This window comes from Zingiber officinale, chromosome 3A, assembly GCF_018446385.1.
Source record: "Zingiber officinale cultivar Zhangliang chromosome 3A, Zo_v1.1, whole genome shotgun sequence".
NCBI classification, from domain to species: domain Eukaryota; kingdom Viridiplantae; phylum Streptophyta; class Magnoliopsida; order Zingiberales; family Zingiberaceae; genus Zingiber; species Zingiber officinale.
This window is the reverse complement of record NC_055990.1, coordinates 90,865,435-90,888,582: the sequence shown is the minus strand read 5'-3', so window position 1 is coordinate 90,888,582 and position 23,148 is coordinate 90,865,435. Positions and strand designations below refer to the sequence as shown.

Sequence of the window (23,148 nt, the reverse complement as noted above, 5' to 3'; positions counted from 1 at the left end):
ACGCACACAGAGAGGGAAGAAGGAGAAGAGCAGACTGTTCGAGAGATATCGAACAAGAAACAGAGGCGCAACATTTATTCACTTCGAAGTAGTAAGCACTGCTTCGCCAGTGAACAAAAGCGACGATTCCCTCACACGCGGGATATTTGCTTCGCCAGGGAACCAAAGCGTCGGTTCCCTCACACGCGGGACAAAACCAAACCAAAAAAAGGACTGGCAAAAACAAACCAGGCCGCCTGAGGCCCACGAGCTGGGGATTTGCACCCCCCTGCGCGTGATGATCGCGTGCGTCGCGCCCGGTTTATGGATTTCCCGCTCAAACCTCCCGAAACCACCTAATTTGGGCTCGGCCCGCGCATGCGTGTAGGTCCCCTTAACTTTGCTAAGCAAGGATGGAAGGGATCCATATATAAGGTCTTCCAACCTTCTTAGCTTAGCAATGTGGGACTAAATGCATTCACATATGCATACCATAACAACTAAAAATAAGAAAAATACTTTGAATTAAAAACACAAAACTCAACATTACCCTTTAGACTTCAAAGAAAAGAGATCATTCTCATGTCATTCAAAGTAGCGAAAAAGAAAGAATGAGATTAGATAATGAATTACCTTATCAAATTTCAAGAAAAAGAGAAGAACATTCGCAAATCATCCACATATAAGCTAGTGGAAACAAGAATCCAAACCTATAATGGAAGAGCATATTGTCATTATCAATCTTAGCAGTTATTTACAAGTTGACAAAATTTATTAATTGATCGATATGTCCAAAATAAAATACCTCTTTTCAAAAAGCTTTGAAATTTTCCTAGCAAATCTGGTCATGTATGACTTTGCAAATTGGATATCTCCACCTACAACAAATGGTCAATTACATAATAAAAAATAAAAATTATTGAAAATAATATGAAATTAAAGAAAAACTGCAAGTGAAAATTATAATGAAAATGAAAAACTGGTGAGCAAGTTGTAAAGAAAAATTTGTTCGGAGAAAATATGGTAACAACGAACTAATACTAGAAAATAGGTCAGAAGTATCATAATGAAAATTGAAACAGAGATTGGAATTTTAGTAGAATTTAGTGAAAATTGATCAAAACTCCCAGATATAGGCTGGAATTTTAGTAGAATTTTCAAATTTCTTTATAAATTATGATATCACAATGAAATTCTGACAATTGGAATGATCCAAGGACAAGTGATGATTATAATGTTGATCAAGCTACTTTCCATATTCCTAATTTGACTCTTGTCAAGTTTTTGGCGAGATATATTTCCTGGAGCCTCTAGGTGAACACTTGAAGGAATCAAAAAATAATATGCTTTAAGGTGATAGGTGACTGAAGCATGCTTCTTTCATGTAGTTCCATATATTATGTTAAAGCCAATTCAATATGACAACATAACACTAATGAAACTGAATAATAGATTATAGTAGATTTGGAAGTAAAATGTATAAATAACTTACTGTAAATTACTACTCTAATGAAACTAAATATAAGTAGTCAAAAAAATTCTGAGAATTCAAAGAGACCAAAGAAAAACTATGATAAACAAAATCAACAATACTGACCTTTTGTTAACTAAAAAACATACAAAGCACAACGCTCAGCAGAATACATAGCCACTCCCATTCTTTATACTTTGTGCAATAGTTGGAGCTAAAATCAAAAGACTTGCAATAACTAATGCAAGATTTACCTAATGCAATCATGGAAACAATTAGAAAAATTCAAATTTCAATGTGGCTTCTTTATAGATTTAGGGGAAAGTCAGTCACCCATTTAAAATGCATATGTTTGCATAGGCCTTTATGCAAAAGAGGGCTCTTCTTCTGACCTCACTTAAGTCATCTTGAGAAGCTAAGATAAGTGACTGCACGAGCTGTGAACATACATTTCCTTCCTTTCCAACTTGAAACCAGAATAATCTTTTGATTGTTATGGTTGTCGTTTAACAAATTGGGAACTATTTCCACACACAAAAATAAATGAATGACATTAGAATTGCATAGCAAAAATGGTACATATACCGATGCTAAGATTTGTATCTAGTCATCTTTCAAGGCATCTTTGAGAGAATCAATAAAAGATGGAAAACTTCGGTGCAGTGTGGATGGATTGTGCCAAGAGATAGATTTAGTTAAACCCATAAGTACTTGTAGTCGAACCATTATCTTCTAGGCACTGAGACTAAATAAGATTGCATGACAGTGCCTCAATGCAATGTACAATTATTATTTCATTTCTTCTAGTATGATAACAGGACTTAGGCACTCCATATGGGATGACCAACAAAATTTCAAGCCCAACACACGTGAACAGGAAACAATGATCAAAAGAATCAAAAGTATATGGTAGAAGAAAGTCTTTCCTAATTTAATTGGTTCATTCCAAACAAGTATATGGTAGGAGAAAAATAGCAAAAAAAAAAAAAAAATAGCATTGATAGAAATTCAATTTAACAAATCCATCATACACAATATTGAATCATTTAGCCAAATATTTTCTTAACTACTTAGGTAAGTTATTTTAGATAGATCATATGGTCAGTTTGAAATTTATTCTCAAGAATATTTAAAGCCATGAATTTTGTTTTACAAACTCACTTTGAAATATTTTTTTCTTAATGAACTCCTTCAGTGTTTCATTTGAGAGAGCAATTAACTCGCCTAACCCCAAAGCATCTTGTTCTCTCGCATTTCAACTGATACATTAATTAGCCCCTGAAAAGTCATACAGAACCATAGTTGAATGATTTTGAATCGCAAAAAGCTAAAAATCTCAAAGAAAATAAAACTTAACCATAACAGGCATCCATACACTTTATAATTAGTAAAACAAGAATTCAATTACATAATTCAATTTTCAACATATTGGGGGATGTGGAAAATCTGAAGAAGTCACCTACAAAAATATAGGCAACAGAGGGTGAGTGCTTTAGGAATGCAAAGTCCACCTCAGACCTTTCTGTCACTCCATTTTAATGATAGATGCTTGGCAAGAAATAACTAGTTTCTTCATTGTTTACCTCAAAATCTACAAGAGTTACTTCATGGCAACGAATTCCACTAGACCAAAACTAGGCAACATTCAACTCCATTGCAAAACCACCTTTAACAAGAAAAGTAAATGATTTAATTAAAGGAGATACTCCCCATTTCTTAGGCCTCTCCAAAGGACATATCTATTAAGGAGCATATCAAATAAAGTACAAGTTCACAATATCATAATATGTTAGCAAAGCACATTGTACCTGAATTGTATCAAATCCTGAAGCTCTCATTGATTGTTGCCATAACCCATGTAGCTCCAAGAGGCACCTCAATAAACCTTCTTTCGATATGACCTATCATTTTAAGAGTACAACATAGATACATATGAATCCAAAAAATTGACACTCATTTAGCTGCTCATGAGCTAAAACTAATATAAACTAAACTTACAATCTAGCAATAAAGAAAATGAAAATGGGTGAACAAGTTGTAAAGAAATATTTGTTGGGAGAAAATATGATAACAACGAACTAATACTAAAAAATAGATCAGAAGTATCATATCAGAAGTTCCCAGGTGTAGTAGCCGTGGAGACTCAGAAGTAGAAAGTGCAATCATTGTGAAGTGCATGCAGTCTTCTGGGAAGAAAACAGAATCTGCTCGATTACCTAGCATAAATGAAGTAATTAAAAAGAATATCTAGCAAAAGTAAAGTTGGATGATAACTAAATTTAGATAGAAATAAATTGAAAATTTAAAGGTAAACCAATTTGTTGGAGGTGGTCCAACTTTACATGACACTGACAGACCACTAACTATTTGTTCAAAAATACCCCTACGAAGGGCCTTTGGGAACTTAACCTACCTTCCATACATGGTTGCTTATACCATTGTTGGCAATGCAAGGGTGATGTGAACAAATTATCAACTGGAAATATGAACCATCGAAACAGGAAATAGCTGCAGTTGCAATAAGAAGAAAACATTTCACTAACAATTTAACAGATAGTAGATTTGTGCCTCATACCAACTCTGTGTCATTGACCATGCATGCATCATCTTAGGAAGTTAATTGAGAAAATTAATCAAATAAGAAACTAGTAATTGCATAAGAAGTTTGGAATAAACTCATATAGCACCAAAAGTGAAAAAACAAACACTAGAAACAACTAGGCAATGAAAACAAACCAAAAGGTGTCCATATGCCTAGAAGAGAAACAAAAAGAGCAAATTCTCAATCAAAGAAGTCTAAACCTTGTATGACTCCAACTAGAGTATAAGCATCAAATAGCATGAATATAAGTATTAAACACATCACAATATAAAGCGGCAACATGGGGTTAAGCAGATCTAGGTGTCCATATGCCCCAACCATACAAAGTAAGTCATTTAGGTTTTGGAGGAACTAAGGCAACAACCTACTAGATCACAATTGACCATAAGTTACAAAGAGCACATAGATTTAGTAAGGAACACAAACACTTACACATACTTCAATTGTGAAATTTTCTCAATAACTAAAGACAACCAACGCCTATATTCAAGAAGAAGATTTACCAACAAAATTTCTAAAGAAGAGCCAATTTTACAGGTAGCTTCATAAGCAACCTTCCGAACATTCCAACTGAGTTGATAAATTAGACAAACTAGCAACTACAACAGAAATCAAAAGACACTACTAAGTAAAGAGATTAGAGAGAATAAAATCATCAAAAAATACAAAAGGTGACATACAAGAATTTTGAGACCCTAAAAAAGTTAAACCACTGAATCATTCCCCTAACTAGTTTTCACAAAATATAGAAACTAAAAAATAAACATGAACAACCCTTTTCATAAAACATAACAAATAATGTAAAAAAAAACTTTGAAAATGTTCCACAAGAAGAACCTCAAGTAGAACTACACAAGCATTGAATCTTATCAATGACTTGTTGGACCTGTCCCCATAAACATGTTAAAATTCCTTATCAGGTAAGTGCTAAAATCTAGTGCAGATACAAAAAAACTACAATATCACATATATCAAGCAAATTGTTATATGCAACAAGTATAGAAATCTTAACTTCCAAAAAAAACAAGCTCCCAAATTACAAAAGAACATTAGTGATCTAGATATAAAGCCATTATAGAGTTTAAAACTCCCAACGCAACATGAAAATAGCTTCATGCATCTATCCACTCAATCACAAAAGTAAAACAATTAGATACACCACATTTGTACAATATATTAGATTTGTTGAACAATCAACTCTAGGTAAAATTATTCAACAAAGCAATTGTTTCACTAAGCTAAGTAAAAAAATTATTGTGATTCAAATTCAAAGTTGAATTGATCAATATCTAAAAGGTCATCCAAAATATCTAAAGAAGTCAAGATGTAAATAAAAAGAAATTATGAAAAGGATATTATTTAAAGGTAACTAAGTAATATAAATTATTAATTAAAGAATATTAATCGGTCACAAAAAAAAAAAGGGTCAATTGACAATTTGTTTTGTTGAATAAAATCAACATTTTTGTAAAGAAGCATGATATGAAGAAATATTAAGAATGTCTTCAACTAGCTTAACAAATTGATATTATAATTATTCTTTAAAATACTCAATTTTTCTATTTTACAAAGAACAATATAACTACAAACCAGTGTAAACTTAAGAGGGAAAAAACTTGTAGTAAAAATGCAATTGATTCCATTATTATCCCGCCTATAAAATAGAGCAACAATCAAGTTCAAAAAAACAGCATGAAAAAGTAGAATTCCACAAAAATATATGCAAGACTATAATGGAATTAAAGTGTTTAAACAAGTGGTGAAGATGTTGAGGCAACACAAGCATAGCCCCAACTTTGGCAACTCCTTAAATGGATACTCAAACACCTTAAAAATATTTATAAGAAAAAAAACAAATATTTATAAACATAAACACAATTATAACAACTAAAGACAAGAAAATGTTAAGACAAATAATAATTTTTTTACTTATTGGTTGACACTACTTCAAACTCTGACACAGTCAACTTGCAAGAAAGAAAACACCAAATCAGGTTATTTCTATATAATACCATCCTAATAAATAAAAGAAAATTCCTAAAGTAACACCAAGATAAACTTCTAACTTATAAGAAATTACGACACTTTTTATATTAAGTTGTTGGACCTCATGTTTTTATCCTAATGTATGCACAAGTCACTAGTTTAAAAGACAAAATAATTCATTCCTTATTAAATAAAGACTAACATGTTCTACTTATAAGTGGAAAAAAGGAAGAGGTCTGGATTAACATTCCATTAAAAGAGAAAAAGTGAAAGTTCATGAAATCAAAAGAAGTTTTTAATATTTTGGAAGTGAACTTCTACCAATCAAAAAAGGTACATATCAGATATCTTGCACCATATCTCAAAATAAAAACATTTTACGAATATAACTCTTTATAGAAATAAAAAAGGAGAAAGTATAGGAATAAGAAAGCATGTGTCTCTATTTGATAACTCTCATGAAGAAAACCATATTGATGCCCAAACGAAAGTCAATGCCGCTTCATAATTTCAACAACTTATGTCTTTTGCAAGAATTCAGCAATTGAAGTAGATTCCAGTCCTAGAATATCAGAATTTATGATCAGGTAAAATTAGAATACTCGAAATACCTAAATACTAATTATAATCTGACTGAGCAAAGGAACTCAATCCCCAAGGTCATGAAGATGATAAATATAAGAATGCCTAAAATACCCGAATATCAATTATATTCCAACTGAAGATAATAAGCATAAGAATGCCCAGAATATAGGAATACCAATTATCATCCGAGTGGGGAGAGTAGCTCGATCCCATGGCCAAAAATAAAAAATGCCCAGAATACCTGAATAACAATTATAATTCGGCCTGAATAGAGAAGCTCGATCTCTCGATCAGGAGGATAATGATAAGTAATGATTGTGTTTAGCTACCATTGGTATGTCACTACTTGATACTTATAACATGCCTTTGTTTGTTATTATCTGTTATGCATTTAGACTTATATTCTTTTGTTCTTGCCATGTGTACTTATGATCATATAAGTAGTGACATACATTGCCTTACTATGTACAGGACTAGTTACTAGACATACCTAACATGTGTACCTAGTTTCATGATACTTAGATCCTTGTTGGATTTCTTTACATATTATGGAGGTGTTAGGATTTACATGTTGTAGTGTCATGCATCATCTTGCATGATTGCATGTTGAGCGATTGTCGGCTCCATTGTTATTGAGCACATCGCCAGTTACATGATCTGCACACACAACCACTCATGAATTAGTAGTATATCAGGCAGGGTGTGTGCAGTTTGCTCTGTTGGTCCGCTCATGGGTAGCGATGACTGCAGCGTGTAGCGGGCAGGGATCCCTCCCCTTCACCATGATATAGGGGGAGATGAGAGCTTAAGCTCCCCCACTATGTTTGGGGTAGGAGAATAGTGTACTCCGACAGTATCCTGTCCACTCGGTCACTCAGGAGTAGTGATGACAAAGTGCACAGTTGTCATAGCCCTACCCACTCGGTCTCACCATCGCGTGTGAGATGGCTGACTGGCGTCAGGGGTGACCATGCCATATTTGCATCATATGCATAGATTGCATTTATTGCTTGTGGTTGCTGCATTTTGTATGTTGCATTTTTGGTGGTTGCATATGATTGACATGCATATAGGAGACACTTTATGTCTGGTCTGACGACCCTTATATCCAGATAGGAGGTCCTGGTGAGTACAGTTTCTTCAGCCTTTTCAGTTCACATTTCCTATTATTGTTCAGGAAACTGTATCGCATGATTATTACTAGTAGTTATATTTTACTATGCATGTCCGCTTGATATCCATTGAGTTGTTGAACTCACTACTCCTTATTTTTCCTGTTGTTTTCAGGTTAGCACATAGATATGTCGTGTCGCTCAGAGTATCATGTCTGTCAGTCCCACGTCACATCAGAAGACGGTTTACCTCGCTCTTGATTTCTTTTTTTTATATATATTCCTTATTGATTTAGCTTTGTATTGGTAAACGCCACGTGACTATTTTATCGTTTTGATGTTGTATTTGTGTTTAAGTCGTGCCGGCACGCATTGTGTTGTTTTGGTTTGTATGGACTTTCCTTTTATTTTCCGTTATGTTCTTAGTACAGTCGTATGGGTTGTTATATATATAACTGCGTGGTTGTGGCTATTTTGTTCCAGCCGAGTGGACTGACTATATAACTGCGTAGTTGTGGTTATTTTGTTCCAGCCGAGTGGACTAATTATATAACTGCGTGGTTGTATATATATATATTCCAGCCGTGTGGGCTGATGTATTTTGTTTGTGACGTATTCATGCTTCAGATTATCATCAGTACAGGGGAGATACTCCCAGATTTTTCTCTGGCAAGGACTCCTCTGGGGCGTGACATAATTGGCTGAGTTCATCTCACTAGTTAGTTGCACTGTTTGTTCTTTTGAAGATTTTATTCACTATTATGATATTCAAACTCAAATTATTTTGGGTTTCAAGTTGAACCAGTTTATAATGTAGTATCATTTGAAGTTGTTCTATTTAATTTGAATCTCTTAAATGTTAATACATTGTTTGATCACAGCACTATATAGGAGAAGTTGATACAATAGAGAAAAATCAAAAGGTCGCAACAACAACAATCATGGGCAAGTACCCCAATGACACTAAAGTATCTCACTTTGATCCTGGTGAAATGGGAACTCATAAGAACAATAAATGGTTGAAACCAAGCCAAAAAACATTACTAACTCCCAATCATGGATGGCAACCTGAGGCTAGCTAATGATAACATCAGAATTTAATAATAAATCTTGAAGACATTAATTATGATTCAAGCCAAGAGATTCAAAGGGACACCATTTTCAGCTAAGAATATTCTTAACATAGAAGGAAAAAAAAAAGAATCACACATTATTAACCTAAACCAGTGGTTAAGGTGAGTAAGCTCACTTGAAATTCAATTGCATCCAACAAGTTAGAAGCTTAAGTAAAGAGCGAAAAAGCATACACTGCAGTTGGCAAAATATAGAAACCAAATCACGAAGGTTAAGTCCATTCTCATTTGTCTGTATATTCCTAAAAGAAGAGTTCTTCAGGATACAAAGTGCTAAAGTGCTAAATTATTAGGGTAGAACTACAAGCCAGTTCATCAATCACTAATCCTCTATAGATATAATCCTTGGGCCATAAATATTAGTAGATGTGTGTATATAACATGAAAGGTTCAATACTATCAGATACAAAGTGGCATTTCAAGAGTGCACTTGATTATATTGTCAATATATCAAACTGATACCAGTTTCACATGCTCACATACTCTAATTGGTTAGTTTTTCTAGTTTATCTCAATATTATGAGAGAAATAAAGTATATGGTCATCTCCATTGTTTTTGTTAAGCCGTATTTGTAAATAAATTTTATATAAGAAATCAATACATGATAATATAATCACTTAGACAACTCTTTATTAGAAAACAAAATCACTTGGGGAATTAATTAAAGGATCATGCAAGGAACATTTAAATCAAAGCCTCTAGGTGAGATGCCTAAGGCAAAAGTACTCAACCAAAATAACAAAAGAACAAATGGTATAAGAAAAATTGATGACCGAATCTAAATTAGTTAGTCTAGGTGTTGAATATTTGGATTGTATTAACTTAACTATTATAATGTTGAATCATCCACCACCTGTGATAGAAAAATACTTATATGGCAACAACAAAAAGCATTATAGCGCACCGGCATGGTATTTTTACTAATATTTAATTGAAAGCATAACTTTGAACAGAGAAACTCTAATAGGACTTGGCATTCAAACAAACAATTGGTCAAATAGGAAAGCAACTGCTTGTAAAACTAGAAAAGAAGGGAAAGCAACAAAGTCATAAATGGAAAACAAAATAACCGGTTACTTTGCTTAAGTTGTTGCTGCAAAACAAGAGTTTGTGATAGTTAGAAAACTAGAACCCGAGATCAAGGAGAACATTTAAAGGCAATCAAAGTTTTGATATACAGGAAAATATTTTAAAGAAGCTAACCTACTTTGTTGAAGCCTACCTGCCCAGCCTTATTTCATTGAGCTCACTCATTGAAGGAGTTCTTTTCACAGCATGCTCCTGCAATATAAGTTTGTTTTAACTATCACTCACCTTGAGTAATGGAGAAGCCGATGGAAGATAGAAGCAAAGGCTTGAAGTCTTTTCTTCCATGTTTCTCAATTCAAAAAACCAACAAAAACTTGTTTCCTGTAGCTATTTTAAAACTAGCATTTTGTACCAGGGCATAGATCTTTTGTAGGATGCATGACAAGAATGAAAAGTAATCGGCAAACAGAAGATAGAAGGTTTATATCAAGGAAATATAAATGGTTGTTCCATACACAAAGGCACAGCACCACACATCGCTTTGGAAATTTTTTCACAGCGGAAGCTATTTAAGTAATGACATCAATGACTTTTTGTTGAACCTATCCCATAAACAAACACATTAAAATCCCTTATCAGATAAGTGTAGAAATCAATAACTATTTTTTTATAATTTTTACTATGGCATGCCACGATATGTTTTTCTCATTCCATCTAGGTATAGTACATAAAAATAGAATAACAATCTCACATCTAGATCCTAAAGATTCTTAATTTTTTCTTCAAAAAGGCCAATAGCTAGAAAAGACATATCTTGGTCAGTGTTATTCCGACACACATTAGTGTTATAATGATTGATTTAATAACATGTTCTGAATCATGATAAGTAATGAAATCTTGTAGGTTGTACTACTTTGGAATTGATATATGGTGTTATAATACAATGAAACATGCTACACATAAGGACAACATAGATTTATCACTTATGTTCCTATACGAAAGAATGTCACATAGGTAAACTAGACAACTAAACATAATAATGACAAGAAAGAGGGGTTCATTACTTTCTAGTTGTCCTTCCAAACACTATTTATTTGAGAGATAGTTTCCACCTTTACACATGATCACAATCTTCCTTCAATTTCCTTTAAACTCATTTTGCTAGGCTATTATCAATCAAAGAAATTAAGAACTAGATAAGATAGAAAAGAGTATTAGCAAAAAACCCTACCCAAAAGATCTATAGAATAATTGTTCTACATTAGCTTGTTTTCCTACTTTGAATATGATTCCATGTAAAAGATAACAAGAGGTCTTTAATTCAAAAAAAAAAAAAAAGAACTGGAGTTTTGCTAAGACAAATTACCTCAACATCTTCAATCTCAACAAAAACCTTCGATTATCCCACCCCATTTTTCATTTTCACACACGGCTTTGTAATAGACTTTTGTTGGTAGGGAGCTAAAAAGATATCCAATCAAATTGAAATTCATTAGTTGGATATGAAAATCACATTACAAATAATATCTGCGCTAACCAATGCTTGGGCAGGTTTCTTCCCAATAAGCATTCTAGCAGCAAACCGCCTTATGAATGAGCTATCAGCCCTCTATAAAAGGTCAAGGAACAAACCATAGAAACCTACGTAGTGACTAATGAATTATGAGTTATCTATTGCAATCATTTTATTTTGTTGAAACTCCAACAAAAAGCATGACAAATGTAAAATACCGGAAAATAGAGAATAATAATAGGGGAATTTTTCGGAATTTTTGAAAATTTTTCGAGAATTTTTCGGAGCTCGTACGAACGAGTTAACGGGGATAAAAACGGGGTCGGGAAAAGCTTGTTTAGGCTACCCCATTTAAGCTAGGAAATATTTATATTTATATTTCCTTTTTCTTTTATTTTCTTTATTTTCTTCGTTTCTTTTCTTTCTCTGCCGAACTCTCGCGCCCGAAGCCCTCTCCCCTTGCCTAACCGGCGCCGAGCGGTTTCCTCGCGATTAAAGTCGTGATCGAGGGTTTGTTCCCTTCTCTTCTCCTCTGCTCTGCCGCCCCCAATCGCCCTGTGCCCTAGCCGAGCCATCCTCCGCCCGATTCTCCTCTTCATCTTCCCACGCGTCGGCGACGCACAAGCCACCGCCGGTAGGCCGCCTCCCTTGTGGGAGATTTTCTCCTTGGTGTCGGCCCTTTCTTCTCCTCCTCGTTGCGTCGCTGCCCTCATGCACAAGAGACCATCTCCTCTTCCGACCAGCCGCGTGCCCTAGATCTTTGCCGCCGGCCGAGCCTTCTTCCCGCACGAAACCAGCCGATCGCCGGCCTCTTCCTTTGTGCTCATGCCTAGCTAGTCACCGACGCCCGTCACCCCTTGTCGTGGAGATCCCAGCGCCGCCGCGGTTACCACTTCCCTAGTTCATTATTGCCGGGCAGAGCCCCCTTCTGATCTGCCCTAGATCTGTCGAAGCCCTCCAAGCCGTGCCTTAGACCTCTCTATCGGGTCACCTTCTTCGTCATCAGATGCCGGCAGGAAGAAAGCTACCGGCACAAGTTTAGGGTAAACATTGATTTAGTCTTATTTAGTTGAGGAATTCACTGTGAATTTAGGCATTTAAACTATGCTAGGTGCCTGATTTTAGGAATGTTGATCTGTTGGGCAGCAACTTGACCTAATGTCACCACCCAGCATTTGATCGGATCTGCTGCCATCGTTGAAAAGAGGAAAATTAGGTAAAGATCCTTGTTGACTTTAATAATTGATGTGTGAATTAGGTTTATGTGTATGTGTTGATTTAAAGTTTTACCCTAATTAGGGTTAGAGATTTTATTTATCTATTTATGAGAATTATAGCTAAATAAAGTATATTTAAATTGGTAACACAGGACTGTGACTCGAAACGATTATCTCGACGTCAGATTTGGATCAGATTGGACTTTCTTATTGGAGGCGGGTACTTCTGACTTTATGTCGTTTGATATGCATAGTAGCGAATTTAACAAATTGCAATAATTATGTTTCTTATCTGTTTCGGTTAGTCACTACCCGATACTTGTTACATGCTTGGTTGATACTTGTTTTGCATCTCATGTTATTTCTTACCTGCTTATACATGCTTATAGGGGGTAGTGATATACCATGCTTCACCATGTTCAGGACCTAGGTTTTATACCTTATCTTATCTGTGTACCTTTGATTTGATTCATTGACCTAAGGTGCAACTTCTATTTATATATGGTTTAGCTCAGGATATTTCCATGATTAGTGTCATGCACCATTCGCATGATTGCATGTTGTGCGATAGTCCGCTCTATTATTGTTGAGCACATCACCAGTTACATGGATCTGCACACACCACCACTCATGGGTTTGTGGTCGATTCAGGCAGAGTGTGTTGCAGCAGGGACTTTGTTTGGCTCCGTTGGTCCACTCATAGGTAGTGTGACACAGCGTGGTAGCCGGCAGAGATTCCTCCCCGCGTGTCTGGGAGATGAGAGCGTTCGCCCCCATTTATGATTTGGGGTAGGAGGATAGGTGTACTCGACGATCCCGTCCACTCGGTCACCATCGTCGGGAGCGATGTGACGAGTGCGGTTGTCGCTCTACCCAGTCTCACCGTGTGAGATGGTTGGTAGCGTCGGGGGTGAGCCGTCGTTAGCGTCATACGCATTGATGCATTTATTTCTTGTGATTGTGTTTGCTGCATTTATTTGCTGCATTTTGGTTGGATGGCCATGCTTGACATGCATACCGGATTTCTATACCTCTCGGACTGTTTATCCTTGTACCAGGTCTCGGTTAGTACAGTTTTCTCCTGTTTACTACAGTTGCATTTTATCCTTCTTATATCAGGAGACTATACGCATGATTAGTGCTAGATGTTGTTTCTCTACTATGTATATCAGTTGTTACCCACTGAGGAGTTGACTCACCCCGTGGATATTTACTATTTTCAGGTTGATGCTGTCAGGAGAGAGTTCCAGTTGCTAGTCCCCTGCAGCCCACGAGGATGTTTATTTATCTTTTGGCTTTATGTACTAGACTAAGTTTGGACTTGTTTTGTTTTGATACTTGGAGCTTGCATGGATTGTACTTGTCGATGGGTTTTTAATTGGATTTGTTTTACTATATGCATGCCTAAACGGCAGAAGAGGTAAGTTGATTTGATCGTCGGATTTGTGTTTTATGAGTGTAGTGGAGTAGGATATCGGTTTTGAGCTTTATGAGTGTAGTTGAGTAGGGTGGATTTTGAGTCTTATTATCATTGCTTATTAAACTGCATGGATGTCTATGTGTTGTGGTTTGTTTATTATTGTTATTTATTCCAGGCGCATGTGGCTGAGGTATATGGTGATGTAGTAAAGTTTCAGATTGTCTGTCGTACAGGGGAGATGCTGCCGAAATTTCTTCGGACAGGGACTGCTCCGGGGCGTGACAACAAAAGTAGTAATGGTTGTACATGTAAACATAAATACAAAGCCAAAATGACAAAGAATTATAGCATTACTAAAATAGCTTAATGTGTGAATAAAAAATATGTCAACTTTGGAGCTTCACCTAACTTAGTCAATAGCAAATAAGAAACAAGTTATATCATTGTATTCAATAAAAAGATAATTAACAATCTTGTCTCGTCTGGAGAGAGGAACTCGATCCTTCGGTCGGAAGGGTAAAACCAATAATATTATGCTCATGACAAGAATGTCAAAAGTCTCATCCTTGTCCCACCGAGGAGATAAGTTCGATCCCTCAACACGGAAGGATAACAAGAAGGCTAAGATACTTGAAATTGTATTGAAACCATAAAGAAGTCTAATCCTATCCTAACTGGGAGAGGCACTCGATTGTTCGGTCAAGAGGGTAATAAGAAAACCAATATTACCATGCTCATGCCACGAATGATAGAAGTCTGATCCTATTCCAACCAAGGAGAGAGAAGTACGATCCCTTGACCGGGAGGATAATAAGAAGACCAAGAAAACCTTAAAAATGTCCTAAATACCGCGAAGAGGTCTCATCCTGTCACAACCGGGGAGAGAAACTTAATCCTTCGGTTAGAATGGTAATAAGAAGACCAATAATACCATGCTCATGCCAAGAATGCTAGAATCCATATCCTATTTCGACCGAGGAGAGGTCTTTGATCCTTCAGTCGAAAGGGGGAGGGTAATAATAAGAATATTGAAAAATCCAAAAGAAAACCGAGAATATCCAGCTACCTGTTCAATCGTGACCAAAAAGAGGGTAATACGAAGAAGGCCAAGAATACGGTGAGAATGTCCTGAATACCATAAAGAAGTTCCATCGTGTCCTAATCTGAGAGATGAACTCAATCCATTAGTCGGGATGGTAATAAGAAGACCTATTACCATGCTGATGTCATGAATGCCAGAAGTCCCATCCTGTTTTGACTAGGGAGAGAAGCTTGATCCTTTGGCCAGAAGGATAATAACAAGACGGCCAAGAATACCCAGAAAATGTCTTAAATACAACAAAGAAGTCCCAATAATACCATGCTTGTGCCAAAAATGGCAGAAGTTCCATCCTATTCTAACAGGGGAGAGGAGCATTATCCCTCGGGCGAGAGGATAATAACAAGAAGGCAAAGAATACCCTGAAAATGACCTGACTACCACAAATAAGTCTCATCCTGTCTGAGCCGGGGAGAGGAACTCGATCCATTGATCGGGAGGGTAATAAGAAGACCAATAATACAGTGCTCGTGCCATGAATGCCAAAAGTTTCATCCAGTTCTGATCGAGGAGAGAAGCCTAATCCTTTGGCCGAAGGATAATAACAAGAAGGCCAAGAATACCCGAATACCACAAAGAAGTCTCATCCTAGCCTGACCGAGGAGGGTAACATGATCCTTCAGTCATGAGGGTAATAAGAAGACAAATAATACCATGCTCATGCCAAGAATGCTAGAAGTCCCATCCTATTTCGTCTAAGGAGAAGAAGCTCGATTCTCGACCGGGAGGATAATAACAAGAAGGCCAAGAATATCTGAAAATGTCTTGAATACCACAAAGAAGTCCCATCCTATCCCAACCGGGGAGAGGAACTCGATACTTCGGTCGGGAGGGTAATAAGAAGACCAATAATGCCATGTTCATGCCAAGAATGTCAAAAAGAACCATTGAATTCAAACCGGAGAGAAGAGCTTGATCCCACAATTGGGCACAATAATAAGAATGTCCAACCTTGATAGGGAAAATCCCTCCGAGGCAAGGGGGAGTAGCGACCCAAGACTAGGGCAAGACCTACCCGACCAAGGGAAGTAGTGACCCAAGGTCATGAAGATTGTACTAAGAATAGGGTAAATCCCACCCCGACCAAAGGGAGTAGCTACCCAAGGTCGTGAGAATTGTACTAGAATAAGGGCAAGTCTCGTCCCTTCCAATTACTTGATTTGGCAACATAAAGTAGCTAAGCTTTAGGTCCAGACCATAAACCAATCTTCACCTCTAATAAGAGAATATCATATAGGAAGCTAACAATTTAAACGAAACCAATCATGAACAAAAATTATTGTGATGTTGAAAGAAAAAAAGTCAGTCACAAAAATAAAAGAAAAACGCAAAAGGGTTGGTCACCTTACACCAAAAATGTCTGAATTATAACCTTATCTTGTTTTCTTAACTAATTAAGAAATATATAAAAAAATCAATGTTAGTTCAATCTTTCTCGAAGGAAAGAAAATATTATTCTAAAGCATGACCGCGAGCAAGGTTTATAGACTTGGTATAATCAACTTATGCTATGATCATGGTAGCAAATTTAATCATTTACTAAATATTATAGCATTTTCTTTGATGAAGCAATAGTTATAGTAAAAATAATCCATATTTTGAATTATAACATGATTATTGATGTTTTTTTTTCCAGAGCTAATAGGAAAACATGTTGGCAACGACAGTAACGTTACAGGTTGGAAATATAAAAGAAGAATCCAGTAGCTAGGAAAGTAATGTAGCCAAATAGAAATAGTCCTAGAAATATTTCACGTGATGAAATAATAACTAAAGGGTGAGTGCTAGATAAGGCCTCGCAATACGAGCAATGAAGATCTTGCCTAAACTTTCAACATAAAACAATGATTACATACATTTCAGTTTATATATATATAATTCTTGTCCTTCTCAATTAGGTTTTTCTTTCATAATCATGTCAAAATAATACCAATAAACTAGAGAATAGCTCACTGCCAAAAGAGAATTAATCAATGTCAAAGTTTTAAATTAAAGGTAGAGCATGAAAAGAAGAAACATCAAATCAAAAGTATATGGTCTGTTTCAAATATCCGGAGGTTCTGTTGCATTCATATGGAGGTTGGATGAGGAAGAAAAGGATTTAGGACATTGCAGCAAGCTGCACAAGAAAGAGAGCCTCTACTTTTCGACTTGATCATTATTCAAGAGGTGAATAAGCTCATTCATTTCATAGAATTGCGATCCTACGTAAAATCGATTTAGGGTCAAGATCGGATACTCGAATCGTACGATCGTACCAAAAATCCTTAAAATTTTATCATACATGATTAATAATTAGAAAAAATACCTAAAAACTCATTTACATATAAATAGATAACTAATTTGCATATATATGCAATCATTTACCCTCAACACCTCAGATTACATTACTATATGTACAAATTTAAATTAACTAGTAATTTAACTACCATTATCGCATAGTAATAATATTTATATTTTCATATAGAATATAAAATTTCTATTAAGACAATAATAATAACACATTCAACGTCAAAAATATTTCCTTGGTTTATAAGATGATCCAATTTAAAGGCCAACAAAGCACTTAACGTATATAACAGAAGTTATTGAATCTTTTGATTTAAATATGAACGCCGGAAATAATCTTCTAAACACTAGTTGATGCCACATAATACTAGACCAAAAACTGATCATTTTGGAAAAAAAGATATGACAAAATATTATTGATAAAAAACTAACTCAAAAATGATTAAACATATGTTTAAATAATTTTAAACCCTATCAAAATGAAAAAAATAATAATAAAAAAAAATCTTCTAGCCTTCCGAAAAGGATTTAAATTATATTTTTTGGGTTTGAAATAGGTTGGTTAAGGATAGACTTTAAAATTTATTAAAGATCTCTGAACGAATTTTGATTTGATATATTATAGACCTCGTGGTTCAATTCGAGTCAAAAGTTATGACCTCTCAAAGCTTCCACCAATCCTACTCCGATTCTGCTCCTATCCTGTTACGATTCTACCGATTTTGTTCCGATCCTGCTATGATTCTACTGCAAAAATCAATTCTGGATGATCCTGGATGGATTTTGGATTTCCGGATCGTAGGATCGTATGATCCTACGATCCGAATCGTGATTTTGCAAACTATGAGCTCATTACAACCCATAAGTGCTTCAGCAAATTAAAACAAAAGAATTTCCACATTGTTTATCATGAGTCAATGCCACAAAGCATTAAGAACAGAACAGATTGGATGTATCTCAAGAAAGAGACAAAACATGTAACGCCCCGGCCCGGGCGTCCCTACCCAGACCGAACCGGGAACGCTACCCATAATTGTCCATCGGTTTGATGACTAGCTCCACAGACCACCGGAGGTCCTTTCAGCGTGCTTTGTCCTCACTCGCACGCACCCTGGAAAACTTCCCAGGAGGTCACCCATCCTCAGATTTCTCCAAGCCAAGCACGCTTAACTTTGGAGTTCTTTGAGTTTGGGCTTCCGAAAAGGAAGGTGCACCTTGGTGATATGGATAATACCATCTAACCTTTTAAGCCATACTTAATCAGAATCTCAGAACCGGGGTATTACAATCGCCCCCACTTAAAGACACAACGTCCTCGTTGTGTAACCACAAATCACACCACAGATAAATCCCAAAATCTCCCTCGCTAGGTGGTGCCCTGGGTGCTCCTACCACAGGCGCACTCACGGTCGCAAGGTTGCTCTGATACCATCTGTAACGCCCCGGCCCGGGCGTCCCTACCCAGACCGAACCGGGAACGCTACCCATAATTGTCCATCGGTTTGATGACTAGCTCCACAGACCACCGGAGGTCCTTTCAGCGTGCTTTGTCCTCACTCGCACGCACCCTGGAAAACTTCCCAGGAGGTCACCCATCCTCAGATTTCTCCAAGCCAAGCACGCTTAACTTTGGAGTTCTTTGAGTTTGGGCTTCCGAAAAGGAAGGTGCACCTTGGTGATATGGATAATACCATCTAACCTTTTAAGCCATACTTAATCAGAATCTCAGAACCGGGGTATTACAATAAAAAAATATATATATGTTAAAGCCGGGTTTTGAACCCAAGACCTCGGACCCGAACCAGGTTCTAATCGGATGCAGCCAACCAGCTGAGCTACCCGAACCAGGTTCTGATTTCCTGGATCGATTGGTAGATCTGTTTTGCCGGGAGATCATCAGATCACATGGTGTCCCGTTGACTATTATTTCGGATAGAGGCCCCTGTTTCACGTCTCGTTTCTGGCAGAGTCTACAGCAGCCTTTAGGCATGAGCTCATACAGATCTTTTCCGTCCGCATGGACGGATGAGCGGACCATTCGGACTTTAGAGGACTTGTTGAGGTCGTATGATTTCGGAGGCGGTTGGGAGGACCACTTGCATCGTAGAGTTCGCTACTGGTTTCGTATTGGCTATCCGACACCGTTGAAGGTAAACTGCTTGACACCCACTCCGGGATGAGGTTAGGAGGCTCATTGGGACCTTACAGAGAGGCAAAGTCGTCCGTATTATCGACGGAGGATGCCAGAGTCGCAGGATCGCCGAAGGGTTATGTTGATCGAGACCAGAGTTCTTTATTGGCGACCATGATTTACAGTTCCACCCACGAAAAGGGGTGAAGAAATTGGCCTCGAGGTAAGCTACGATACATCGACATTTCCATATCTGGAGAGGATTGGAGCGATAAGCAAGCACTACCACCGTCCTTCAGAGGCGTGCTTAGGTATTCCACGATCTACGCTGAGTAGATACGCACCCGCCGACGTTCTCGACAGATATATCAGTTCCCGTTCGGCCTGACGTCACTTATGAGGAGGTTCCGGTACGGATTTTGGACCGGAAAAGAGCGTCAGTTACGGAACAAGACTATCCGGCTGGTTAACGTCGGATGACAGTATCATTTGGACGAGGAGGTTACTTGGAAGCTCGAGAATACTATCCGAGCTTGATACCCCATTTTTTTCATTAGAGATATGTGATTTTTATTTACCGTTCGGTATTTATACTCGTTGCCTGTTGTTAGTACTTGCTGATGGTAGATAAACAAAATTTGGGGACCAAATTTTTATAAGTGGGGGAGAATGTAAAATACCGAAAATAGGCGAATATTAATAAGGGAATTTTCCGGAATTTTTGGAAATTTTTCGGGAATTTTTCGGAGCTCGTACGGACGAGTTAACGGGGATAAAAATGGGGCCCGGAAAAGCCTGTTTGGGTTATCCTATTTTAATGAGGAAATGTTTGATTTTCTTTAAATATTTCTTTTTAATTTTATTTGCTTTTCTTCTTTTTCTTTTACTTCCTCCCCGTGCCCCAAATCTTCTTCTCCCCTCACGCACAAACCGCCGGTCGAATTCCCATCTCCCTCGCGCGCACGCCCATGCTTCTTCTTCTCTCTTCCTCTCTTCTCCCGAGCGCCGACAACCGGCCATTTCCCTCTGCCCTAGCTTGCACTCGACTCTTCTCTTCGTCTTCTTCATCGGGTCGACCACCACAACCGACGCCGCAGTGCCCTAGATCTGCAGCGCGCCGACCACCGACTTGTTCGTTGCTTGAGCAGCCAACTATCACCGGAGATTCTCCTCACTGTGCCCTAGTTCTTCCTCTGCGCGCCATTGCCGATCGCCTCCTCTTGGCCTTGACCAAGCCAGCGCCGAGACTCTTCATCACCGGCACAGCCACAGCAGGCTCCACCTTTACGAGCCCTAGCACTGACCTTCACCACGACTTGATATTGACCCAGGGTGGCTGTGATTTTTGCTGGCAGCCAGATCAAGCATAGCCTACAATCCTAATTCAGTGGGCTCGTCGATTTGCCGTGAGCCATCGCCGGAAAGGGTTAGGTATTGTTAGATCAGGTACAACTTTAAATTGATCGGAGTTCTGGGTGATTGATCTATACTTAGCTGGCTGTTAATTTTAGTTTGATTTGGAATATAGTAACTATATTTGGAGAATTTTAGTTGGATGACAGCAGCTCCATTTGGTTTCGGCTACACTTTCCGACAGCAATTAATGAAGGGCTACGTGTAGAGATTGAGGTGAGTTTTATTCAGCTTTCGGGTTGATGTAGAGTGATGATATTCAGTAGTTGATTGTTCTGATTTGATTGAGGAGTTAGATGTTCCAAATTAAGATTTATAATTGGATTTGGATTTAGGTTAGCTTCTCGGAGATTGGATTTAGCTAATTAATTTATATGTAATTAGCTAAATCGCTATACCATGTAATACAGGACTTTGACGCGAGACGAGCATCTTGACATCGGATTGGACCGGATACGATCCTCTTATCGGAGGTTGGATATCGTAGTACTTTATAGCTACAAGCAATGAACATGTTTGTCTTTGGTATGTCACTGTTTGATATCCATAGCATGTTAGGTTTATCGCCTGTGACGTATCCGTGCTTATATCATGTGATTTATTGCCATGAGTACTGTATTACCATGAGTATCTTAGTTTCTAGAATAAGTGACATACCATGTTTTACTGAGATTAGGACTAGGTTCTGGACTTTTGGTTTTAGTCATGTGTATCGAGATTATCTGATACTTAGATTTTATGCCATGACTGTACCTAGACCTTGATTCTTGATATGTGCATATTGTTGGTACATATGTTATGGAAGGAGATATGTTTAGGATCTAGGTTGCTATACCATAGAGGACCTGTATGTCCTAGATCCGTGGATTGCCCTACTGATACTGTGGTACCCATATTATATATATATGGATTTTTCTACCGATCGGGATATACCATACTTGTTATGTTGACGTATGTTTGATATTCTATCCGACCGTGTACTCTAGATTTTGTATGTGACCATCGCTTTTACATTACCCATTTTGTATTTATGGATATGGTTATGTTGATCGGTTTTTTTATTATGCGTGACACGATCGTGATTGCATCGCGATTATCGGCTCCACTATGGTTGAGCCCATCGCCTATACGTATCGCACACACCCCCTCATGGTTTAGTGGTATATCGTGCAGTGTGGCGGTTCATTGTTGACTATTGGTCATATGACCAGCTGTAGTCGGCCCGCTCTGTTTGCTCACCGGCATTTAGTGTAGCAGACGGTGGACTCGTTTCGCTCTGGTCGGTGACTCATGGCCAACAGAGATACCTCCCCGTCATCGTGTACCGGGAGAGCATTGAGCTCCCCGTTTATGATTTGGGGTCGCGGGAGAGTACTCGACAAGATCCGTCCACTCGGTCACTCATCGCGAGTAGTGACGACAGAGTGCACGGTTGTACCCACCCGGTCTCACCGTTTGTATGTGAGATGACGTCGACCGGGGTGACCAGACGCATCGATCATATGCATCGATGTATTTATATTCTTATGATTGTGTTTCTTTGCGTTTGCGCGTTTTGGTTGGATCGATACTGACTGCATACTGATTATTGACACTTCGGTTTGTGACCCTTTTGCGGATAGGAGTTCCGGTGAGCCTCGTTACCTTTCGGTTTACATATTCCCTATATATGATTAGGAAGTCGTATTCCATGTTTATTCTTAGATATATCTTACTACTCATGTCCATTGGTATTCACTGAGTTGTTGAACTCACCCCGCTGACACTATCTTTCGTACCAAAGGTCGCTGAGTATTCTCTTTGGTCCCCACGTCACATCAGAGGACTTATCGGTTTCACGTATGTTTTGTTTGTTTTATGTATCAGTTTGTTTAGCTCTGTACTCTGGTTTTATTTTTGGAGGGTTGATGTTGTTATGTGGTGTTTTGTATTTGTTATTGGTTGTGTAAGCCTAGCCGGCTAGCAGTTTTGTGTTTTGGTTTTGGTGTTTGTTTTCTTTTATTGTTATTATTCCAGCCGCATGTGGCTGAGGTATATAGTGCTTGTAGAAAAGTTTCAGATTGTCCGCCGTACAGGGGAGATGCTGCCGAAATTTCTTCGGACAGAGACTCCTCTGGGGCGTGACAAAACATAATGCCTATATGTTGATAGGGTGAATGCCCTAAATT

General features: G+C 37.7%; 1 pseudogene; it reads right to left on the bottom strand.

Annotated features, from left to right (window-relative positions):
• Window positions 1–23,148, bottom strand: part of LOC122050514 — a 109,551-nt pseudogene that overhangs the window by 60,290 nt on the left and 26,113 nt on the right.